This window comes from Nilaparvata lugens, chromosome 5 (genome assembly GCF_014356525.2).
Source record: "Nilaparvata lugens isolate BPH chromosome 5, ASM1435652v1, whole genome shotgun sequence".
NCBI lineage: Eukaryota > Metazoa > Arthropoda > Insecta > Hemiptera > Delphacidae > Nilaparvata > Nilaparvata lugens.
The window spans coordinates 1,834,564-1,857,758 of record NC_052508.1 but is presented as its reverse complement, the minus strand read 5'-3'; the positions used below and the strand labels follow the sequence as shown (position 1 = coordinate 1,857,758).

Below are 23,195 nucleotides of genomic sequence, written 5' to 3'. Positions count from 1 at the left end.
GTGAAAGGGCTTTGCAAAAGAGCTAGAAGGTTCGAAGCGGAATTGCATAATAAAACCTTTTTCTTCCCTGTAGCAGTGCTAGTGAAAATGTCTATGGGAGCAGGTGTTCTAACTAGCTACTGTACATTATGTGCTCAACACTGAGCGTGGTTTAGTGTCCAACTGAATTCGCCTCATCGCACTAAAGTGCTGATCGGAAACTGAACTCTAATGTTTCTCTCGTTCCCAAAAATATATTTCAAATGAAATTCTACTTGAAAAATATCCGTCTGCAATTTTATGTTCGATCTCGAATTCGAAATTGGCTAACCCTTAGAAAATTGAATAAATCAAAAAGTATAGACTATTGTCTCTAAGGCTGAAAAATAGAAAAAAACGTATACATAAATTGAGATAGATGTGTGTTTTATTTATATATTTTATTGGACACAAATAGAATAATTTACTCAAGGAAAAGCACATCAGGCTCCCGCCCAACACTGTTCCTGTTCCAATCTATACTATACTGTCCAAATAGGAAATAGTTTATGTAACTATTATAATAATAGGTTATGGGGAGGAATTTGTTCCCACTTTTCAAAAAAGTTAATTTGGGGACAAATTTGTTTCAAAAAGTTTGATAGGTGTCAAATTTTCCAAAGTATAAACTGTGAAATTTAAGAGTTTTTGCACGCAATGTTGTAAAAGTAGGCTTTAGTCACAAAAAGCGTGAATAGAAGATCAGCCAACAGCCAACTTGAAATTTGAGTCCTCTACAGAAGTGAACTTGAAACGCGTTTTTAGAAAGTAGGGGCGTGCATCGTTTCTAAGCAACTGCTTTGTAACCTGAGCATCCCCAAACTGGGGGTCTCTGCTTCTGTGAACGTGATAAAAGCGTGACATCAGAGAGCCAAATCAGACGTGTAATGTAGCAACGTATATCGTGAAAACGTACATCTTGAAAATGCTCGTCTAAAGAATTAGATCACTAACAGATAATGTTTTTCGTTTTCTCCACACGGAATCAATATAGAATTATTAATATTGTCATATTGCCATAAGTATTTGAGTGTGTTGATTAGGAGTACTTAGCAAAACATATGAGAATCACTGTGAAATAGTGTTGATTTGAAAGTTTTCTTTAAGAGTTCCAATAAATCTAGAATTGTGAATTATCGAATTATCATGGCAGGTATTGCCATGAAATCTGTTTCTGTAATTTAAATTAATCTTGAATAAATATAGTGCTATTAACATGAATTCTTATCCTTCTAACTATCCAATTCATACAGTTTTAGTAGTAGTTTTCCAGCAATCTCTTTTGATTTTGAATTGAGAATCATATTATCATGTTTCTGCAGTTCAATTGCTCTAGAAATTGTACAATATTTTTATATTTTCTTTAATATGTGAATATTTCCTATTTTAGTGATAATAATGTGGAATTTTTCTTCCATGTTTGGTTTTGAAGCATCTATTGTAAATTTAAAAATCTGTGAAAATAATTAAGAACTGAAAATTTTGTGAAGTGAACAACTACAAGACTCATTTATCTCTTTTCTGTATAGGGCTACTTGTAATCATTTTCACTTGAAAATGGCATCAATGTTGAAACATGTTGTGATTAAATAATTCAAAAAGGGTACTGAGATTTTTATTTTTCTTTCTTTTTTCAACTACAAGACCATTATTTGACTATGTGTAACCTTATCTAAATTTGGGAGAGGAATAGCACAAGTTTACCTTATTTTTTCTCTCGCTATCATTTTTATGATGTACTTGTCTATTGAATCAATCAATAAAGGATAAAAGAATAAAAAAGATCTCTCCAATTCTGAATTATTTATTGATATCATTGGACGTTGCACTTAATTATTTGCATTACAAATTTTCCAATTTGGTCTTGTATATTCATGTTACTTATGAAACTAAAATTACTTCTATACTCAATGTCATCATCATCATCTTCTTACAAGAATTAGGCTTTATTGGTCTGTGTCGTCATCCTTTTCTTTCTTGGTCTTCCTATGCCTCGCGCAAATTACACTAAATATTCAAGGTTTACTCAATGTTATCACCATAAATATTCAAAATCTTCAACTCTAGTAACCACATCCTAAAAGAAATGGAATCTAAAAAAATCAATCATGAGTTTCATTAGTTTGCATTTCTTTTCCTCCCCTACTGTTTATTTCGTATTTCCCCTTGAATATCACGTAAGTTAAGCTGTCTTAATGCCTTTGTTTCGCAAATAGAATCACACAATGTTCCCAAATTCATGGCGCTCCACATGGTAAAGGGATTTGTTGATGCGAGGGGTTGCTTTCTCGGAACATTTTTCAATTCTTTGCAAAGAGGAATTTTCAATTTTGTAGGGATCATGCATGCGCCATTGCCTGTCAGATGCCTCCGCTTGTGTGATGGAGATTAACTTCAAACACTGTACATGTTCATCAATAATGCAGCGTAAGGTTAGACTTGATACAAGCCATGTCAGGAGGAAACTGCTAATCTGTCAAGATGATTAGTAAGATCGGACATGACACTTGAGAGAGATAGAGATAGACACACAGGTGATTGAGAGGGAGAGGGAGGGAGAGAATGTGTTGGAATGACACTCCGACTTGTAAAAGAGAGATTAGGTTCAAAGACTACACCACAAATACAGACAGAATGTAGATATAAAGATATATCTTACTCTTACCATAATCATCTCTAGCCAGCAAGTTATCCACTGCGTTGGCTTTGCAGTACTGGTTATGCTATCAGGAATAGAACAACATTCAAGCTGGATTGAGCAAAGTAGTAAACACTAGCTGCATTAACTAACAGTAGTATGATGAGCTGGACTGATCTAATTCAAACTGTAGTAGATACCTAGAGGCAGATACGAGTATATTAATCACTCTCAACATCCTCTCTCATTATGTGAACTACAGACACTTTGAATGCTTATGTGGGCTACATAGCGTTAACATGCAAGGGGGTGATGATCACTGAACAAACTTGGACGTAGATTGAATCATCCATGTGTAGCCTACCGATTACTATGTTATTATCACAGACTAAGCTACGCAGGAATTCTTCAGAAGTTGAGTATCACGAAGTCTAGGAGGTATTTACTGGAAATATTTTTAGGGTCCACCAAAGTTGACAGTTTTCGATTAAAATTTAAACAAATGATGAGAATCCACTGATCTGTCACACATTGAATATCTTTGATCGATCATAATAATTTTCCAAGACAAAACTTCATTAATTGTGTACTGCAGTTCTGTTATTTGCCGTTTAGAAGCGTGGGATAAGTTCTCAACTTACACTTCATATAAATCACATAATTGAATTGAACAATAGAAGAGAGAAACTATATCATCATATCAAATCAAATTTATTCACCAATTAACAACAGTTAATATAACGCAATATATAGTTAGTTCATATATGTTCAGTATTATGAGAAGAGGAAGTTCATTGTTACTATTTGAAATAGGTCTCGTACTATTAGCACCTATCTAATCCTACACTTGAAAAATTGATTGAACAAATTATGATTGATTGACAGAACTGAACATTCTTAAATCGAATGGAATGGTATTTCATATCTTTCGAGTTGTATAAATAATTTCAATTTTAGAATTTTCAATATTGATCCGATCGATTCCACGTTTGTTGAGTAACATAGATTATTTATATTTTTTCTGTTTTCAATAACAACTTTACATGTACACTGTAAGTAACCTATTTTCCACATTTATAAATAATCAAGAGTTCTGTGTCATATAATTAAAGCCAAGCTCACTCAGTCCAATTCTCCTCAGATTACATTATTATTGCGTTCTAATGGGACTTGGTGTCGTGTTAATATACCATTGGAAGCCTCAAGTGCACTTGGAGAAGTAATTAAAATGTTGTCAACGCATTCCAGGCGCCTTCAACAATGAAACCGTAGCATAGACTGCGAGATAAATAGAGTGGCATTGAGAGCTGAACAAATAGGGAGATTAGCATGTAGTATTATTGAGAATGGTCCCAACAGTCCCAGTCTAATATCGGACTGTGCTGGAGGCATGATGAAGTCAAGCGACGTCGCGTCTAGTGTTTGTCGAATATGGGCGAATAGAGACGAATAGGAAGAAACAAGGAGCGAGGAGGTTGCACGGCAAACAAACATTGGAACGCAGCGGGGTTTAGGGGTTCAGGCCAAGTACTGATCTGTGTTCGGGTGTCTCTCAAGATGTGTGAGGTATAGCAAACGGGGCGCAACTCACTCACACACACACGATAAGGCATTATGTCGATAAACAGCCGCGGGCTACTTCTCGGGATTATCTGTTGTTTCTATTCCGGCTTTCCCCCTCTGACGCACCTCTCTCTCCCCCACAAACACGTTCGCTATCAATTTCTGTCGAGCAAGAAAGGATATCTATCGCAAACCTCGCCCTTCTATTTATCTTGAACGACCTCCATGAGTGAATACCCTGTACTCTGACGCACTCACTCGATCGCTCTCAGTCATCTCTCACCTGCTATATTTGGTGGGCGGAATGCCTAGCTATTATTTGCAATGTATGGGTTCACTGTATAATAATGCGTTGGTGTGTATGCGTTCAAAAAACTAGTTCAATAAACAGCAAGATGCCAAAAACATTCCATCAACATGAGGATCACAATAATAATTACATTTGCATTTGAGTTACATTCACATATTATTATTGAAAGTTATTCTAAAAACTAAGTCATAAAATAGTCATATTGAACAATGCACGTATTTTTTTTCAACGAGTGCACTGTTCAATTCCAAAATGGATTTCATGATGAAATATTTCACGATTAAATAAAGTTTCAAATTTGTTTAGAATTACATGATTTTTAATTTTGTTTAAATTTATTCCATGATTAAATATTTCACGCTGAAATAGATTTGTTATGTCTTGAATGATTTAAAAAAAAACCCGGCCACTATTTATCATCACTTGCAAATAATTAGACAAAATATGTGAATATTTTTCTAACACTTTTATTGTAATTCCAGCTTATACTGGGGAATACGGTAATTTTTTATATATCGGAGTGCGGAATGCCATTGAAACTTAGTACATTATTTTACTTAATAGTTGAGATAGAATTATAAAACGTCATATTGACATTTTCATTATTATTCATTTTGTGGATTTGATAAAGAATGAAATAATGCTGTTAGGCACTCTCTTGGGGTGTTTGTAGACGTATGCAAACCAAGACATTTAGCTTGAACTGATGTAAATGAAACGTGTCAAAAAGTTGAAACTTTATAGTTGTATGAAGAGTGACATTCAGTTGCTTTGATAAAGTGTCGGTCCCGGCTGATGTCCATTGACGGCTCAATTTATATTTTATATTATAAGGATCTCCCCGACATCAGAAAGCCATGCAAATATCTATTTTAAGTTCGTTCGATAGTTAAAACCAATAGAAACTATAATCTGTGCAACTATATATAGTGAATAGTTTTCCCAACCTTTCTTATCAAAGCAATTAGTTGCACATTGCAATCTCCCACATCAGCTACATATTTTGTCTCCAAATTCAAATTTTCTTATCGTAATACGTAGTACAAAAAAGTACTTACTCAGTGAGTTCTTCTATCAGCTTGAAATCATGAAGGACAATGAGTATTGCACCTCTTGACCCTTCCAATCCAATTCATTCTCCCAGGACTTATTCTGCATCATCATGACCTGAAACAAATGAGTGACCCACTCTTTCAAACTGTAGACTTCACTTTTCAAAAACTCGTAGAGCTGAAGAAACAAACTATTCGAACTGTTATTCTGAAACCTTTCTCGATTAAAATGGATTGAGATCTTGCAAATTTCAATGTGCAATCTTTCAACGCCAGATTTTCTTCCAACACCCCATTTGAACTATTATTATTTTATATCCTATTTTATGAATAATTTTTAAATATATTATAATATTATTATTCTTATAACCATGCTCATTCGTGATGAAGTCGTAGAGTGAATATTGATGTAAAGACTTTGGTACATCTCCAAATAAAAATAATCGATTTTATTTTGGAAATGAATATTTTCAATTCAACTAATAGATTTGACAAGGAAGCATCTAAGCTCGAATAGTATTCAAACTTAACTATAGTATTTTTATTGTCATCTAAAGCTGCGTACAGACTTGAACGCCACGAACACGAAATACTTTTCATCAGCTGATGAAACGCTTATCATATCTGTACTTTACTGTTTGTGTACAAATACAGATATTATCAGCTGATGAAAAGTGGAATGCGTGTGCTCTTGGCGCTCAAATCTGTAAGCAGCTTATGAAGCAATGCGTTTGGAAATGAATGTTTCATATCTTACAGATTTTTGATCTGTGTGAAAACAATCGACAGAGAGTAGTTATTTCTTTTGTTTCTTTGTTTGATGAGCGGGTGAGGGGGGGTGAGACGTTGGATCGGGTGAAAGTTTGGCCAGTGAATTGGGATTGGCGCGGAGGGAAAATTACGACAATAGCAAGAACAAAGAAAAGTTGGTTGTACGCGTGGCGTGGTGGCGTAGCAGCAAAGTTGATTGCAAAGGTCTACCGACTAGCGCTGGTTTTTCATGGATTTTTCCAAGGATGGCTGCATATTCGATTTGATTCTTGGTTCAAAAAGGTTTGGAAAAAGGCAAATAATCGAATTCGTGTCTACAATGCACTCGCACAAGCACTATTCACTTTACTTTATTATCGATTTTTATACTACTTTTACTTGTTTAATCTTTGATGCTGAATGCTTCCACTGTTATTTTCACGTTTCGAATAATATTGTTATTCATGTTCGATTTGATAAACCTCATGACTCATAAAAAATCGAATAATTAAGAACTGAACCGAGCAGTATGTTGTATTATTTTGTTATCATTTTAGCAAAAAATCTAACAGATAATACAACAGGACATGACTAGGGTGGTGGAAAATTCATATTCATGAATAAGAAAATTTATATTTCAAGATTATATTTTCCAGTATTAGTCGTAATTTTAACGGTATATTTGAAAAGCAACGAAATGCTACTCCCAGACCCTCATTTCTATAAATTAGAGTAAGAAAAATACATTCATAACCTAGAAGTACTCACGAATTATAATGAGTGAGGATGGGAAATATCCCATGTATGTTTTATCAGTTGTTCAAAATCAGTTCTACCTTGCATACCTTGAATCATTAGTTGATATTCAAATATTGTATATTGCTACATATGTATATTATTCGCTTGAATCTGTTTTTCTCTGTTATTTTCCTGTAAAATTGGTGTTGTACCGTTGGAAGTTGAATAAATAAACATTAATTCATGTGAATGCATTCAAGATACCTTTATCTAACAATAACAGTTGAGTCTTCTCAATTCTTGATACTACAGGAGAAATAGTAATATTCAATCTTCAAAGAATATATTTTTTGTTTTTCCAATTTATTACAGGGTATAATACCATTGAGAAACGATAGCCTAAGTAGTTATAGGGCGTTTATGTCGCAACTTTTACTGTTATCTCAAGGCGATAGTTCACGTAGTTCTTTCCCATGCATCTGTGTGACGCTGGTAGGCCCTCAAATAGTGCCGTTCATACACTCTCACCCCAACAAAACAGTAAAAATTGACAATAATCGACAGTAATCGGCTTGAGATAACAGTAAAAGTTGCTACATAAACGCCCTATACCATGGTATATCTACTTATGCTATTGTTTCTCTATGGTAATACTAATTGCTACATTACAGGGTGTGATGTTATAATTCTAGCACACTTTACTGAGTACACAATAGTATAAAATGATTTCGAAAGTTATTATCAGATCCAGAAATATTCTCCAATCATTCATCTGCAGATCATTAAATATTCTCTAATCATTCATCTGCTTTGTTGGATAGTAGCAGCTTCAGTCAGGGTACTTGCAAATACGTAACAATGGACCATCAAAAGTTAGCGAGATCCAATCAAACTAATTGAGTTGACAAACCTGGGAGTAGTTGTGACTTGTGAGTGATACTCGGCATTTTAATCAAGCCTGAACAGAAGCCGCAGCCGCGGTGCCCGCTTCCAGTAATAATGCTTTAATCATCCCAAGTTTGAATGAGTCTCAATAACAATAGGACTATTTGTACTTTCTGTCAGTCGTTACATGGAGCGAGAGTTGAGGTGAAAGCAATACTAGGAGTGGACCGACGACCGAGAGTACATTAAAACGTTGATTTCGAGCGTCTCACTCCACAAAGTGGGTGTCTCTTTCGTGCAGGCTTTGTGTCGTCAGAAATCAAATCTCAATAAGGGTGGCGAACGAAGGAAGAGTCCGGTCGTCTGTCGTCTGTGCACAGGATTAGGAATCCCAATTTTGGCGGCTTTCATTTGTGCAATACCACGTGACTCACGTCTTTGTTCAAGAACAAAGAACCCATTATATCTCCTCCCCCCACCATGCAACTGAAGTCGTCTCTGGCCACTGCTGCTCTCCAGATCTCATCATCTGGTCGGTCCTTTCTCTTACCTTTCAGGTATCCCAGCACACCTTTCCCTCAAATTCTTGCTCATCCATACTTCTTCTTCTCCTTTCACTTACACCTCGCTTCCATTCGATTTTCTGCTCTTATCAATCCCAACAATCCCACAACCACCATCTATTGACCTCTACCTTACCATTAACTCCTTATTTTCTACTATCAAATATTCATCTTATTTTCCTTCATATTTATTACGCTTCATTTCTTGTGTTTCCTCCCATTTGCTGTTGTTACGTTCCCATATATTTCTATTCCTTTTACTTCTATGCTCTATTCTAGCTAGAAGTGTAATTATCTTCCCATCTCATCTTCTCATTCTTGCATTCTTCACTTTGCAATGGCCAAATATTTAATTTTTCCTTCAACATTCTTATATTATCCCTTCACTTCTTCCTTGTGTATTTTGTCGTCTTGCTCTCATAGCATCTTTGTGTTACATCAAACTAACTTCACATCACATCTTTGAAAGTGTCACTTTTTACTGTTTCATATAATACACTTATTCTTTATTTTTACAGAAACATTCTTCAAGCTCTACCTATCTTTCTAGGTGATATCGTTTTTATTATCCACTTTGAACTTGACCAAATTGACACCTTATCAACGTTCTCCGCTTCTGATTGAATCCATACCTATATATGCTTATCAATGGCTATTTCTTTTAACATCATCATCATGATCATTGTTTTCTTCTTGTATCTTTCCTCATAGTGTAAAGTCCACAGTTTATCAGCTTTCTCCTGCCATATTTATGTTTCTGATTCGATGTATTTATTTCTCCATAATAATTATGCAGCCATAAATACTCATTTTGTTATTTAATCTCAATTTATTTTTGTGATTCCTTTTCCTCCTTTTCCTTTTCACTCTTACACCTTTATTATCATCCTCTATGTATACCATTCCCCTTTTCTTACGTTTTGTAGTGCATATTCCTCTCTTCAAATTAATAAATATGATTTTATTGCCATGAAACATAAATGTTATAAGCAACGCAAAATCTACAAGTTGTGTTATAATCTCAAATGATGTCGTTTATTATGTAACAATTACTGTTTTCATCTTAATTCAAAATCTTATCATGTCAATAGTTTACAATTTAATATTTTAATCATACCGTTCATAAGCTTGAAAGCTACTGGCAATTGGATTTATTATTCGTTTTTAAATTATTTAAAGCTACAGGTCATTAATTTCAAGTTCACTATACTCGTCAATTGAATAAAATGATTTTTGACCAACCTAGAAAATATTATTTCCGGAACAAATGTAACGCTTCCGCCCAAGCTTGTGGCAGTCTATTAGTCATTATGCAAACAACCACATAACTATTCTTCGACTTTGATAATCTGCTGAATGGAATGTCAATATGCCTATTTCCCCTTGTGTGATGAGAGTGTATATCCTTTCTCTCTTGTTCTCCATCATATTCCTTCCTCACCGATTCAAACATCATGAATTTCCATCCACCATCCTCATGCTTCTCTCAATAGGAGGTTGGGTCTCGGGCAGAGGGGCAGAGGTGTCCCACTGTCTCCCAACTCTCACCATTCCACCTATCCCGATTCATTCATTACAACTTTATTGTACATCTCATCAGGCAAGTTAAATTAGTTGGTTGTAGTAGAGTAGACCTTCCTTCTCTCTCATTCACTCTAAGCAATTCATTCTCGCTTTCACTGTCTTGCCTGCTCTCCATAACTCCATTCAACTCACACAGACACACTCTCATCAACCATCATTCCCTCCACCCACGCTCTCACCAGATAAGGTAATAAAGGTGCATTGACGCATGGCACAGCGGACATAACCGATCCATCCATATGCAAATCTCCCCAAATATAATAACCTGCCGTTCACCCGTATTAACCTGCGCTCTCTCTCAGCCTACAACTGAGTGCTTAATCGAATTTGCCTGATACCCACTTGCGCCCCTCAAACCATAATCTGGCTTCTTTGTCTGCAATCAAAAGTTTGAATCGCAATTGAGTAGGGGCTACACGCCTTGTGGAAACTGACTTTCTCTCTACATCATTTCATTCATTCTTCTTGAGAAACACGTAATTGAATGATCAGGTTTCAAATGATTAGCCAGGCTTGTTTTAATCATTTTTAAAAGTGATGATTGTCACTTTAGTCATGTTTGTCAAATTAGTATCAGAGACGAACCAATAATTTCAATTTTACGATTAAATCTTGAACTAAAAAAATAAACTATTGAACTTCAGATCATTCTTTGAGGACTCGAGTAGTTCTGATATTATGAGAACAATCAACATGGAGTTACGTGAATTTAGTCTGCACAAATTGATTTTGAAGTCTTTGTTCCTTTCAGCCTCTTGATATTTGCTGTTTTAATCAAGAAATCATTGAAGATTAATGTTACTTTAAGGATTTTTCATTCCAGGTTTTCAATCGCCTCTGTCTTGAGTTCAGTACTGTTTTTGTGCCGGTACGCCATACCGGAATCGTTCGGGACGAAAAAAAAAATTGTTTTAATCCTTTCCTTTTGAGTTTTTGATCCTTCGAATTTCCATTGCTCCCAAATAGCTTTAAAACACAAATAAATTTATTTGTGACTGAATTTAAAACGTTTTTCCGAGGGTGGCTTTTGAATATCCCTTAAAACCCCCCATGGAGTTTTGCGTACCGGAAGCTATATTGTTACGAACCTTGCAAGAGTTCATAAGACGGAGTCTCACATTGATTTGCAATGATATATTATATAATTATATACTTACAATAAACTTATTCATTTAACCTCTGAGTGTATCCATTAATGTAATGTTTATTTGTATATTAGTTCTTATTCTAATGTTTTTTCACAGGTACTTATCCCATCACGATGACTGTGTATTGAGTTAACCCAACTGCCAATCCTCTCTGATATCGTCAGTGTATTTATCAACGTCTACAATCATTTCTGGTAACTATCTTAATTCTTTATCATGCTATTTGTATTTTGCTAACGATATTATAGATGATTGATTTGAAATACATTTTAGTCTACCAACTGTAATCCCATTAAGTTCATTGCTCCATATCAATACGCAATTATGCGTCCAGCTGTTGAAAAGAATAATCACATACTAAACAATATCTATCCGGAATTCTGTATTGTTTTTATCTTCATAGATAACACTGCAATTAATCATCAATAATCAATAATTGATTATATATTCATTATACATTTATTATTGATGTCTAATATCTAATTTTATTTAATACTATTCACAATAACATTCAATTTTATCTCATTCAAGATAAAATGTGGTGTTGAGTTCAAAATATTGTTTGCGCTTTTATTATTGTTTTTGTGTATTTGATCAGATCAAATTGAATGTGACTTCGTTTAGATGTTTCAATTGAAATGAAGAAACGAGAGACAAATTAAAACTCAGCAATGGTGGTTACAGCAGGGTGTGAAGCTGTGAAACAGAACTCCACGATGTTAGTGTGTGTACGATTTTCTGAATTATTATTTATCAACGCCTATAAATTGACATTTATTGGAGAAAGGTGATTACGTGTAAAAATGTTTCATCTGTGCGCCTGCACTTCATCATCCTTACAGTGCATGTTAATCCAATAAGCACAGCCGGACGAAGTGTTTTAATTCCATCCATTCGTAATTTCGTGAGTTTGTGTTGTTTGTGTGGCTGCGTACGTGCGTGCGTCAACAGGTACACTGCACATGAATACACACACACACACACACACACATGTAGGAGGATGGGAGATTTGATCAGGGGTTAGCAGCTCAGCTCTGAAACTCAAACGAAAGGTTTGGGCAGGCAAGTGCGCGATACATAGATAATTATGGTCCAGTATTAGATTGGTCCACGCTTAGAAATTCCATCCGTATCATGCAGCTGTCATGCAGTTTGTTGTTAATTCAATTAGGCGCGGTCAACTGCTTTTAATATAGCCGTTATACACATATATAGTTGTGATCGGGTCATGTGACGTTTATGAGAGAGGAGATGATCAGCATTCACACCGCGTCCCCAACTCAGCTTCACGCTATTTATGGACTCAATAATGCATCATATTGTACTATCTATTCGCAACGCTGCAAACTCTATCAAAATCTTGTTCAAGCGATAATTTTCATCGATTTTTATCTTGTGAAACGATTCTTATCATCTTTCATCAGTTTTTCATATTTTTCATTTTGTAAAGAGTGGAACTTTTAGTTTTGGACAGTCCTTCCAATCTCTAATGAATGAAATTAAAACAAGAAATTTGCATGCTACTCTTCAAAAAAACTTGGAAGAATTTTTTCGAATCAAGCTTTATCCATTAGAATAAATTACAGTCTTTCAAGTTTAATACCACTAGTCACTAAACATTATTTGTTATAATACAACTATTCATTAAACATAATAGTGTAACAATTGGCAACTCAACAAACACACAGACACAAATGAGTATTGTGATAATACCACTAGCCATAAAACATATTCACATAATTATGAGTATTGTGATTCTGTATTAATATTAATACATAATCACAATACTCATGAATAGATGGAATGAGCAGAAATAGACAGTAATGTGTCAGTGCGTTCTTTGGGCTGCCATCAATTGATACACTAGGGTGTACAGCTCAGAGCGCTCAGGCGTTCGTGAAAACTAAATACTTGGAAACGGAAGTTTATTATTATATATAGCAAAAGAGGGAAACGCTTATCATATTATCACATTAATACTGAAGCAACAAATTAATACTAGCTCGCTGTCTGATAGTACGAGTATGAGACTGTCTGTCTCGTATCTTGTTTTTCTCCAAATCGAAAAAATATTGAGGATACTTGTATTTGCCGCCGCCATTTTGTCAGTAGAAAAACGTGGACCGTAGAACTCGAAACACCTTACCGCTCTCTGTGTTCACACATCCAAATTGCTAAAATTATTTATTTTCTATACATTGATAGATACAATATCATTCCCAACTATCAATAATTGGGAAACCAGCTTGAAGCCCAAAACTGTTCCTTTCCCTAATTTGGGAAACAAAATCGTGATATACACACCTATATTCCTCCACCTACGTTTTTATAAAAACTGCAAATAAAATAATTTTTAAAAACGTACGTGACCAAACAATGTGTTGAAACATAATCTAAAAAGTTTAGATTAAACAGCTGGGCTGGCTTGTAATCACAGTTCTCCGCCGACAGCGCTATGCACTATCTGTCGGCGAAAGTTGTAACAACAATGGCCGCCACAACTACAAATATGATGAAGTTCCCGTTTAAAATTAAATTAGTTAATGAGGAATATTCGTTGGCTGGTATTTTGAATGACATGCAATTAAAAAAAAATTGTACATTTTTTGTACATTTATACAGTGATCTGAAGTTTATAATAATTTTATCATACAAACATAAATTTCATATATTGATCAAATGTCTGGTTGATGTATTGAATTTATGGTTGGTTTAATGACTACTCTATATGCTTCCTCATCTGAGCTTAGACCTTCTAACCTATTTCAAATGCTCGTTTCTAAAATAGAGATGCTTCCCATGTTATTTAAATGGAGTTACTTTTACGCTCTAGGGAGTTTTCCTGTTTTTCCTCCCGAGAGCGAAAAAGTGACATTCTAGTATTATGTTGCAGGGAGTAAAGTAAGCACTTTAGACAGGAGGTGGAGGAAAAGGTTATGTTTATCACTTCATAAGTTTTATACAATTTTGAGACAAAAATATATGTAAACAAGGAATTTAGATAAGTTTGAAACAAAATAAAATAAAAATATTCCACTAAATGAAATGAACTTTTAATCTAATTATGAGCTCTTATGTACTAATTATGAACTTTTTCAATCTATAAAAACTCAAATATTTCATGTCCACTTATCTCAGTGCGTCAATCACGGTATTCAGTATAACTATGTTGCTCCTGTTCAACTTCCATTACTTTCCATATAACCTTTCCATCACCTCCTACCATCCTACCCCGATGACCTTTCGCTCACACTAGCCTTGTTTTATGTGCAAATGCAATGATTTGATGTCTCATTAAAATATCTATTGCACTCAACGGCATTTAGATAATGTCAAAGGATCTTGCACACTCACAGCTTTACTAGGAAATCTAATTTGACATTATTTCGCCAGTGCATATTTCTCATCAAGTTGATTCTCCATTTACATCCTTCCCAAATTATCTGATGTAGGTGGTGATGTAGTCAAATCCCAAACATGTAGTCAAACCCACAATGTATGTTAAGTGGATGTATGACTAAAATAGAAATAGAATTTGCAGTCTTCCCTTTATAACTACTCTCGATTGTACTTGTAGAACGAATCACATTCTGGGGTAATATAATACAGCTTCATTTTAAAAACTATCAGTCCAATTCTACGATAGAGTTTCCTATTTCTATTTCCTATTAATTATCTTATGAATAGTTTATTCAATTTCATGAAAATAAAACTGTTTCAAATTTCCACCATTTCTCATTAACTTTGAACGTTTGCAGCGACTTTTGCATCTGCTTTTTCATTGAGTATGATCGTTTAATATAACATTTTTTTAAACGTTTTATGGAGCTTTTTTCAAGTCATGAGAATCTGATGTGTCGGTAACTTCAAAATTATATGTGTGATATGCGATTTGGATTTAATCTTCATTTTCACAATTGTACAAATTAACTGAATTTACAATCTTTTCATATTTCAAAATTTAATATCTTCTCATATTTCAAAATTTAATATCTTTTCATATTTACACAAATGAACTAAAATTACAAACTTCAAATTGCAAATCTACTTTAGTGATTTGCATTAATCATTCCAGCATTAATGTCTCTATTCTTAAAATAAAAATTGAGCCTGAATGAATATTCCATAATTTGATGAACTTTCCGTCCAATATTGATATAGACTAATATCTATCTAATATTTTAATATCTAGTGGTCCATTCGGTTGCGACTATAAACATAAAAAATGTGTCATGTTGAACAATATTCTCAAAGAATCAATAAATTTGAGAAATGCGGAAGTAATCAATTGATGCAATACTGTTTTGCTCAAATTCTTCTCAAATCCAGTTGTGATTTACAACTCTGTGTTAAAATCTTAATCATTGACATATAATATAACGCCGCTCTCTGTATATGCCATCCAATATTGAATGAATCGTTGAACTCTTCTTCAATTTGAATATTATACTCTGTTTGAGAATATCATACAATATTGAATGAATCATTGAACTCTTCTTCAATTTGAATATTATACTCTGTTTGAGAATATCATACAATATTGAATGAATCATTGAACTCTTTTTCTTCAATTTTAATAATGTTCATATCAGGATAATGATCACAATGACTTTACAATGTTTCTTATCAACCTGTTTTCTCCTTAATAACTTATTTGTCAATACATTTTGTACCATAATCCAACATTGACAATCTTCGACTAACTACTCTTTACCTACATATAACTCACTTGTCCAAACATTTGTATACCACAATAATCAATCTTTGTGACGAGAAACTTTTCAAATTTTAAAACGTTGAATGTCTGATTCAATTAATCTGACTGTAATTACTCTGAGTTTTTTTCGTAATACAAAAACGCCCAATCTAATTCAACAACACATTTTTATACAAGTTAAAAACTCTTTGTAATGAACAATCAAACAATGTAGACAGGCATAAATATGAAAACCTACAAAACCGAACTGTTGGAATATTTTTATTCATCAATAACCCTCATAAATATATCTTCTCTTCAACACGTTAAACTGTCGGTCCCGGCTGAAGTATGACAGTCGTAAGGCCCATTGACGGCTTGAATTATATATTTAGGCTGTGGGACCTTCCCGCAAGGGACTCTTCACCAACAAAAGCCATACGAATTAATGTTTTTCTTCAACCTTCAAAGTTTTAATTAAAAAACAGTTTTTCAAAACTGGTCAATATTTGCTACAATATTTATCAACCTATTTTTCTTTCAAATACATTAATTGTCAATCTTTGATCCAAACCAACCACCCTCAATACATATTCAATGTGAAAAATTTTTCAATAATGAACTTCCAAACATAGTAAAGCACGCAAAAATGAGGAAGATTGAATAAGACAGCAGTGCACACTCACCTTTGTCGGTCGAAGGTTGGACAACAAGTGTGCAGAGTCTGTCGGGCGCGATCACTTTATAAACGGCGGCACGGCCCCCGAGTGGGGGGCGGACAAGGGGCGGAGAGGGGGCGGTGCGCCGGGCCTTCGCTTCGGAGGCGGCAGTGAGTTTAGTAAGCGCTCCGGCCCCGACTGGTAACGTTGGCCCTGGCCCTGTCACACTCTCCGTGCCGCCGAAAAGTGTCTGTTCTCGACTATATTCTGCCCCCTGATCACTGTGATCACCTCGGTCGATAAAGTGATAAATCACGTCGGGGACACAGTGTTGTTGTTGGTGTCACACAGTGCTACATGATTAAGCCAGTGCGTTTATCTAGTTGTACTGATATGCGGTTAAAATAGTTAATGTAGTCGACCAGTTCGGATATGGTGAGATAACCATCAACGAAAATATCCTCTCCTGGATATTTCCTGAGCGACTAGTGAGAATTACTGTGTAATTTGATTGGTTGTGGCCGAGATTATTCAAAGATAAAGTAATTTGTCGAACGTGTCTGATCTCTAAAGATTTTCCACCAAAAATTGCATTATTTTCTACCAATGATTATTATCTAGAAATCTCGAACCACCTTTTTCGATTTCAATTTCTACCAATGATTATTATCTAGAAATCTCGAACCACCTTTTTCGATTTCAATTTTTGCTGAATGAATGATCCTGATTACCATAATGAATGGAATTTTTTCAATGTATTTTAGTTGCTTAGTCATCATGACAGTTCTCTCCTCGGACATGGTACATGTTGGAAAAAGTTGAATTCTGCATAGTTTTGTGGGAAAAATAATTTTTATGGTAATAGACTAAAATAGACTACTTGATTATAAAGGCAAATGTCTCCATACTTCAGTGTCCAATGCTCAATTATGTAGTGCAATAAATAACAATATATGAATACTTTATTAATACATTTTAATATTTGTGCTAAAATTGAAATCTCAAGTAGATTAAATATTCGCGGGTTTTTGAGCTTTTGATTAATATTACACCGTAACCGTTGAATATTTATCGTAATACCAATGCAATAATATATTGGTAGTTTGCTTGATATCCCGAAAACTAACAAATTCATTCTACTACTTCTTTATTTTCACGTCTTCATAAAAATGCTCAAGCTGAATGAATTATGCAGTCGCTCAGCTCCATCTCTATGCTAGCTCCCACATTGAGGTGTTTTCCGAGAAGCCTTTTTTGGGGGATGGTGAAGGACCAATTTCAAATTCACATTTCCTTCCAAACTCGCTTGAAAATTATCGTTATTTTAACTACGTATAACACAGTATTTCATTTTCACGCTGTATCACGTATTTGATTTGGGATTTTCAGCCCCATATGAGTAAGTCACTCGTAACTGAAAAAACTATCCAATCACTGTTGGTCAAAAACCCACCGTATCAAATACAAATTCGCAACTATTCAGTAGTATTCATAAAAGTAGCTCAGTACACTACCTTTATGTGTAACTGACTCAATTCCGATTGCCCACAAAAAATTAAAACTCCACCAGTTTAAAAACTATTCAGTCACGTAAGCTTTTAATCTATTGTAGTTGAATACATTCAAAAGCTGTTTGGTAGTAGCCTAATAAAAATGAGATCGATAATACGGGGGACCTTCACCCTGAACCTGCACGGTACAACAGGTACAATTCAATCTTTTTGAAAGCGCTAGGCACCAATTATCATGAACAGTACGAAAACATCACATTCATTCCAGATTAATTCCATTCACCGTCGTTTGTTCAAATCGACCAAAATCTGTGCTTTGTGCCAGATCAAATAGAGTGCTTTCACATGGATGAAGTCCATACTTTGTGACTCTCAATGCAGATAATCATAATTTATCACTTTTATTTACTCCATCGAATTGCTCGGTCAATTTAAACCAGTATTTATGATGTTGCAAATATATTTTTTTATAATTCCAAGTAAAATAATTGAGTCCGCAATCAACAATGAGGCTTTAACTTGAGACAATAGAACGAATTCCTATGCGAAATAGCATACAACATAGAATTTAGATCCTATATTGTTTGATATTATTAGAACTGGATAGAATTCTGTGAAAATGGACTACCTGTTAGCCCGGTATAAGTGGTTGAGCAACTGTGCCAGTGATGGTTATATTTATTTACCGAAATATGCTATCCATCTTAATCTCTCAATGTTATCCGTACACAAAATTGAATTCTTAATCACCTCATATTTATTAGGTCGGTTATTCCATTTCTAAAATCGATAAAATTATCCAAAATCCGTAAACAAAATTGTATTCTTAATCACCTCAGATTTTCAGGTCAGTTATCCCATTTCTAAAATCGATAAAATTACCCAAAATCCAAAATTATGATCAATTCAACTATATTTTCCTCAGAAAGTTTTAATAATATTTTAAAACCTGAATAGCCAAATTTCTTTTTCAAAATCCAAAAATTACTAAATTAGGGTTGGAAGTTTGTCTCTTGACGAATTGAAGTAACTTGAATAAAGATTGGCTCTCTATCAGTCTCAGCCCAAATCATCCCTTTCCTAAATTTAGTTAGATGGGTTACATACACAATTTTGTAATGTCATTTATTCACATCCACTTGATTGTATCACTTGGGAACGAAGAGTCAAACTATTTGCATTTATTTGTATTCATTCAAAATACATGTATTATTTGTGTCCGTTCCATAAATTGTTTTCATACATTATTGAAACTCTCAATTTCTTGTAGTCCTTGATGTAAGATCAACTCCTATCACATTATATTCTAATCTATGAGAGGAAATAAATAACACATGATTTAGAGTGCAAGTGATTTTCTTCTCGGGCCTCCAACGAAATTTTAAACCTTGCTTAGCTGTTGTGAGCAAAACTCATGATAACGCTGCCTTGTCTTTTAGAATTATTGATATTACCTCAGGGATTCTCTGCTTGTCTTAATCTGCGTCTCGCGGGGGTCGTTGTCTGCCTCGTCCCATCTCCGCTCTCACGCTAAAAACATTTGCTGCTTGCAATCTTCATAATATTCATTTCATGCACGCTAAAAAAACGAGAAACAAAGCCAGCCAGCTCTTGTCGACTAGCGAATCAAATCAGTTTACCTAGCATCGAGATTGAAATTTTTGGCTAAGTGAAATGCTTTGCTCCTCATGATTATATTATAAGCCACCTCCGTTTCTTTCCAGGGAATGTGTTCTGTTTATAGAAGAAAGTAGGAATCCGCTCAAGAAACCTTGAACTTTTGTTCGGGGAATTTAATTTCTAATTTGAATCCTCCAATGTTGTTTCTGTGTTCAGTCCTCACAAGTGGATATTATTGTGAATCAATATTGAAATGAGTATCTGTGTATCTGTTACATACATCGAAACTCGGCGGGATTGATATGACGGTCAATTAAAATCATGTTTCCGTCGATCCCATGAAATCTATAAATAAATAATTTTATTTTGATTCATTCATTAGATGAATTTTACTAAATAAATCTATTTCAGAAAATTAGTGTTATTGTAAATGGCGTTTTTATCGATTTCGTCAAGTTTAAATAAGAAAGTGATGTTCCAAGAATATGTTTTCAAACATAGTGTAAAATAAGAAAATGTCAATTCATAATGTATTCTGAAAATTGTACTTGAGTTTGGCTAGTAGGAATCATTAATGCAAATTGGCGCCTGGACTTACCCGGCTGTAAGGGTGACCAAACAGGAGCAGTCCTACTGTAATGAAATGTAATGATAATTGCCGTCCCATATGTATGTAGTGGACAAGTTTGAGCAAATAGCTTTCGGGCGACATTATGATCAGATAGCGCTTCCAAATTACCCACCTATTTTCTCGTGTGGCAAAAGCTCAACTTTATTGTTGTAGTTTTGCTGGCGGTGAAACTCGGTAGACTCATAAATGGAGAAAATGCTCGTCTCCTCTCTGTTTGCAAATCAATGATGATAATCCCAATCAGAATTATTATTGCCTGCAATAGATTATCTGTCAGATGTCGATTCGACTGTGGCTGATTAATTATTAGGTCCATAATTAAAAAAATACGGGCGGTGGGAGGGGAAGGGGCGGTCGCCCGTCAATGTCCTTTTCGTAAAGTCGAATTAATTTCGTTAATGGCGACGGACAAGTTCGGTTGTGCTCCTCTTCTCTCTTATCTGGACTCGCTCACTATAATTCGTTCTCTTTATCGATCATTCTCTTCCCTCCCTCATCATCCTTGCTCGCTGTCTGCTAACCAGCATTCCTATTCAAATGGCTCTCGATTCCCTGGAGACGTCTGCACGGAATCCTCCACTCAATATTTACCTGTACAGCGCTTTCCTTGACCGTCCCTCTGTGATGCACCTGGACCATTGCATCGCTGCACCTTCGTTGCACCGCTGCCACTCTTTGGCTAGTCATCTATTGATGATAATTGAATTGAAAGAGGATCTCCCAAATTATCAAATAATAACCATTGCGATTCTTACATTTAAGAAAAATAGTTTCACAGCTCCATCCATGCAATTGACAATTTCCAAGTTCCCTTCAATGTCAATGAAAAAAGTTCTATCATTAACGATTACTGAGTAAGAAGTTAAGACAAACAAACCAAAGAAGTTTGACAGACAACTTCAAACTCCCGATTATTCCAATCTATAATTCAAGGGGCGTGGAAATGAATGAAAATCCTTTCAAAAGATCTGTAAAACCATTGATTTTTTTGTGAATACAGATTCTGATCATTTAACCAGAGAAATCTGAAACAACGTTCTTGGGATTATTGCAAAGTTGATCAAATTATAGAAATCTCACTAGTCGCTCTAGCCTTGAATTCTATTTAGGGCATCTTTTTCTCTCATATTTCCTCTCCTACAAGTCCTTTATTCCTTCTCATTTTATTGTAATGGAAGTTGTCCTATTCTAATTTATCTACAAGGAAATTTTTGATAAGTGATGAAAGTTTAGTGAATATCGAAATCTTGAAGATTGATATCAACTTCGCTGGATTGGACAAGAAAAAAAACAGTGATGAGTATCAGTATTAAACTGGAACTAGTTTGTTTAATTCAAATTTGAATTGATTTGTGTATTGTGTATAAAATTTAGTTTTAGCTATTTTTACATGAAGGATAAATATTATAATTCATTGTTTCTCCATATATTTATGTATCTCATGTATTCAATAGTGTATAATTTGTGAAAACTAGTATAGTTTCAAATTTATAATACTATTATCATTGCAGCAATTTCCCAGTGACAAATGAATAGATATCACTTTTCATATATTTTATAGATACTTGAAAAATCGTCTAGTTACTTGAAAAATTATGTCTTTCTTGGTAAAGTGAGTGTATGTTCTTGCTACACTAGGCTGTATGGAAAATATGTTTTGATGAAGCTAGAAATTCAGGATGAATCAGTTTTCATAGGTGTAACAACCATCTGACCATTATTTAATGTTAAAATGCTGAATTGGCAAAATCATAAACGGATATCAGGGAACTCATTTCTCTATATATGTAGTGTAGAGTATTGTGTTGTGTATTTTTGTTCACAATTTTTGTGATGCTCAGGTTTAGTTATGTTCACCTGGATTATAGTCCAATAATGACAATATAAGGATACTAATTTTTCTATTGGCAATCATCTCATGATTCTGTGATTATGACTCAAAAATTAATAAATAATCTGTATATTATTTCCAATTCATTATGATAATAATAATTCTGTTTATTATGATGAACTTTATTACGTTGAGGACGTGATGATAAGAAATGTATACGATAAGTACCAATGCGAACTTTCGCTTGTGAAATTATTGTGATGGAATCTGAGTGCTGTTTTTTGAAATGAGAAGAAAGAAAGGTTGTAGGTAGTACATTAGTTCAGCTTTCTCGACTTTCTTTTAATTTTTTGAAATGAGAGGAAAGGTAGAAATTATCGAAACGTTCTTTCCAGCCGCTTTATTATCACCATTGAATGGCAGGCAGCAAAGCAAGCTGGCCGACTCTTTGTTTTGTGTCTCGTGAGCTGTAGAGTGAATGCACAACATTCCAGTTGCAGTTGGCCATTGTTGGTATAACCTTCGGCGAATTCCGCTCAGCCAAAATGATGCGAAAACCCGCAAAACTGACCAACTCTTCTGTTTCAACCAGCGCTGCCTTCCTGCTCGTATTACACTGTCTGCGGCACACTGTAAACATTACATTCGATCTGTTCCAGTGTTGATTTTGATCTAATCAGCGTGTGTTTAGCGGTTTCGACCTTTCGGCTGTTTTCATTTTATTTGCCACGATCACCATCAACAGTCCAAATAACATACTCTCTCTCACTCTCTCTCTCTCTCACTCTCCCTGTTGAACCTATCCCATCGAACGATAAATTCGTGAACTTCATGTATGCGTTTGTCATTTATCTCTATTAGCTATCACCATAGAGAAACCGTGCACAAACTTTCATTGTGCCAACTATACTATGCTTATTCCATCCAAGTGACCGCAAAATTGATTACTGTATTTTATTATCTACAGTTCGGCGAAGTTTAAAACTTTCTGGCGTAAT

General features: G+C 34.7%; 1 protein-coding gene across 10 annotated transcripts in view; it reads left to right on the top strand.

Moving 5' to 3' along the window:
- The window catches only part of LOC111051765 (tyrosine-protein phosphatase Lar-like), a 560,641-nt gene that overhangs the window by 313,188 nt on the left and 224,258 nt on the right, over nucleotides 1-23,195 (top strand). For 6 of the 10 annotated variants that reach the window (XM_039429679.1, XM_039429678.1, XM_039429682.1 and 3 more), the window contains one exon: nucleotides 11,346-11,443. The exons of the other annotated variants lie outside the window; for them this stretch is intronic. The gene's annotated coding sequence lies outside the window, so the exon portion shown is untranslated. The remainder of the gene's footprint in view (nucleotides 1-11,345; nucleotides 11,444-23,195) is intronic. 10 annotated transcript variants of the gene reach the window in all.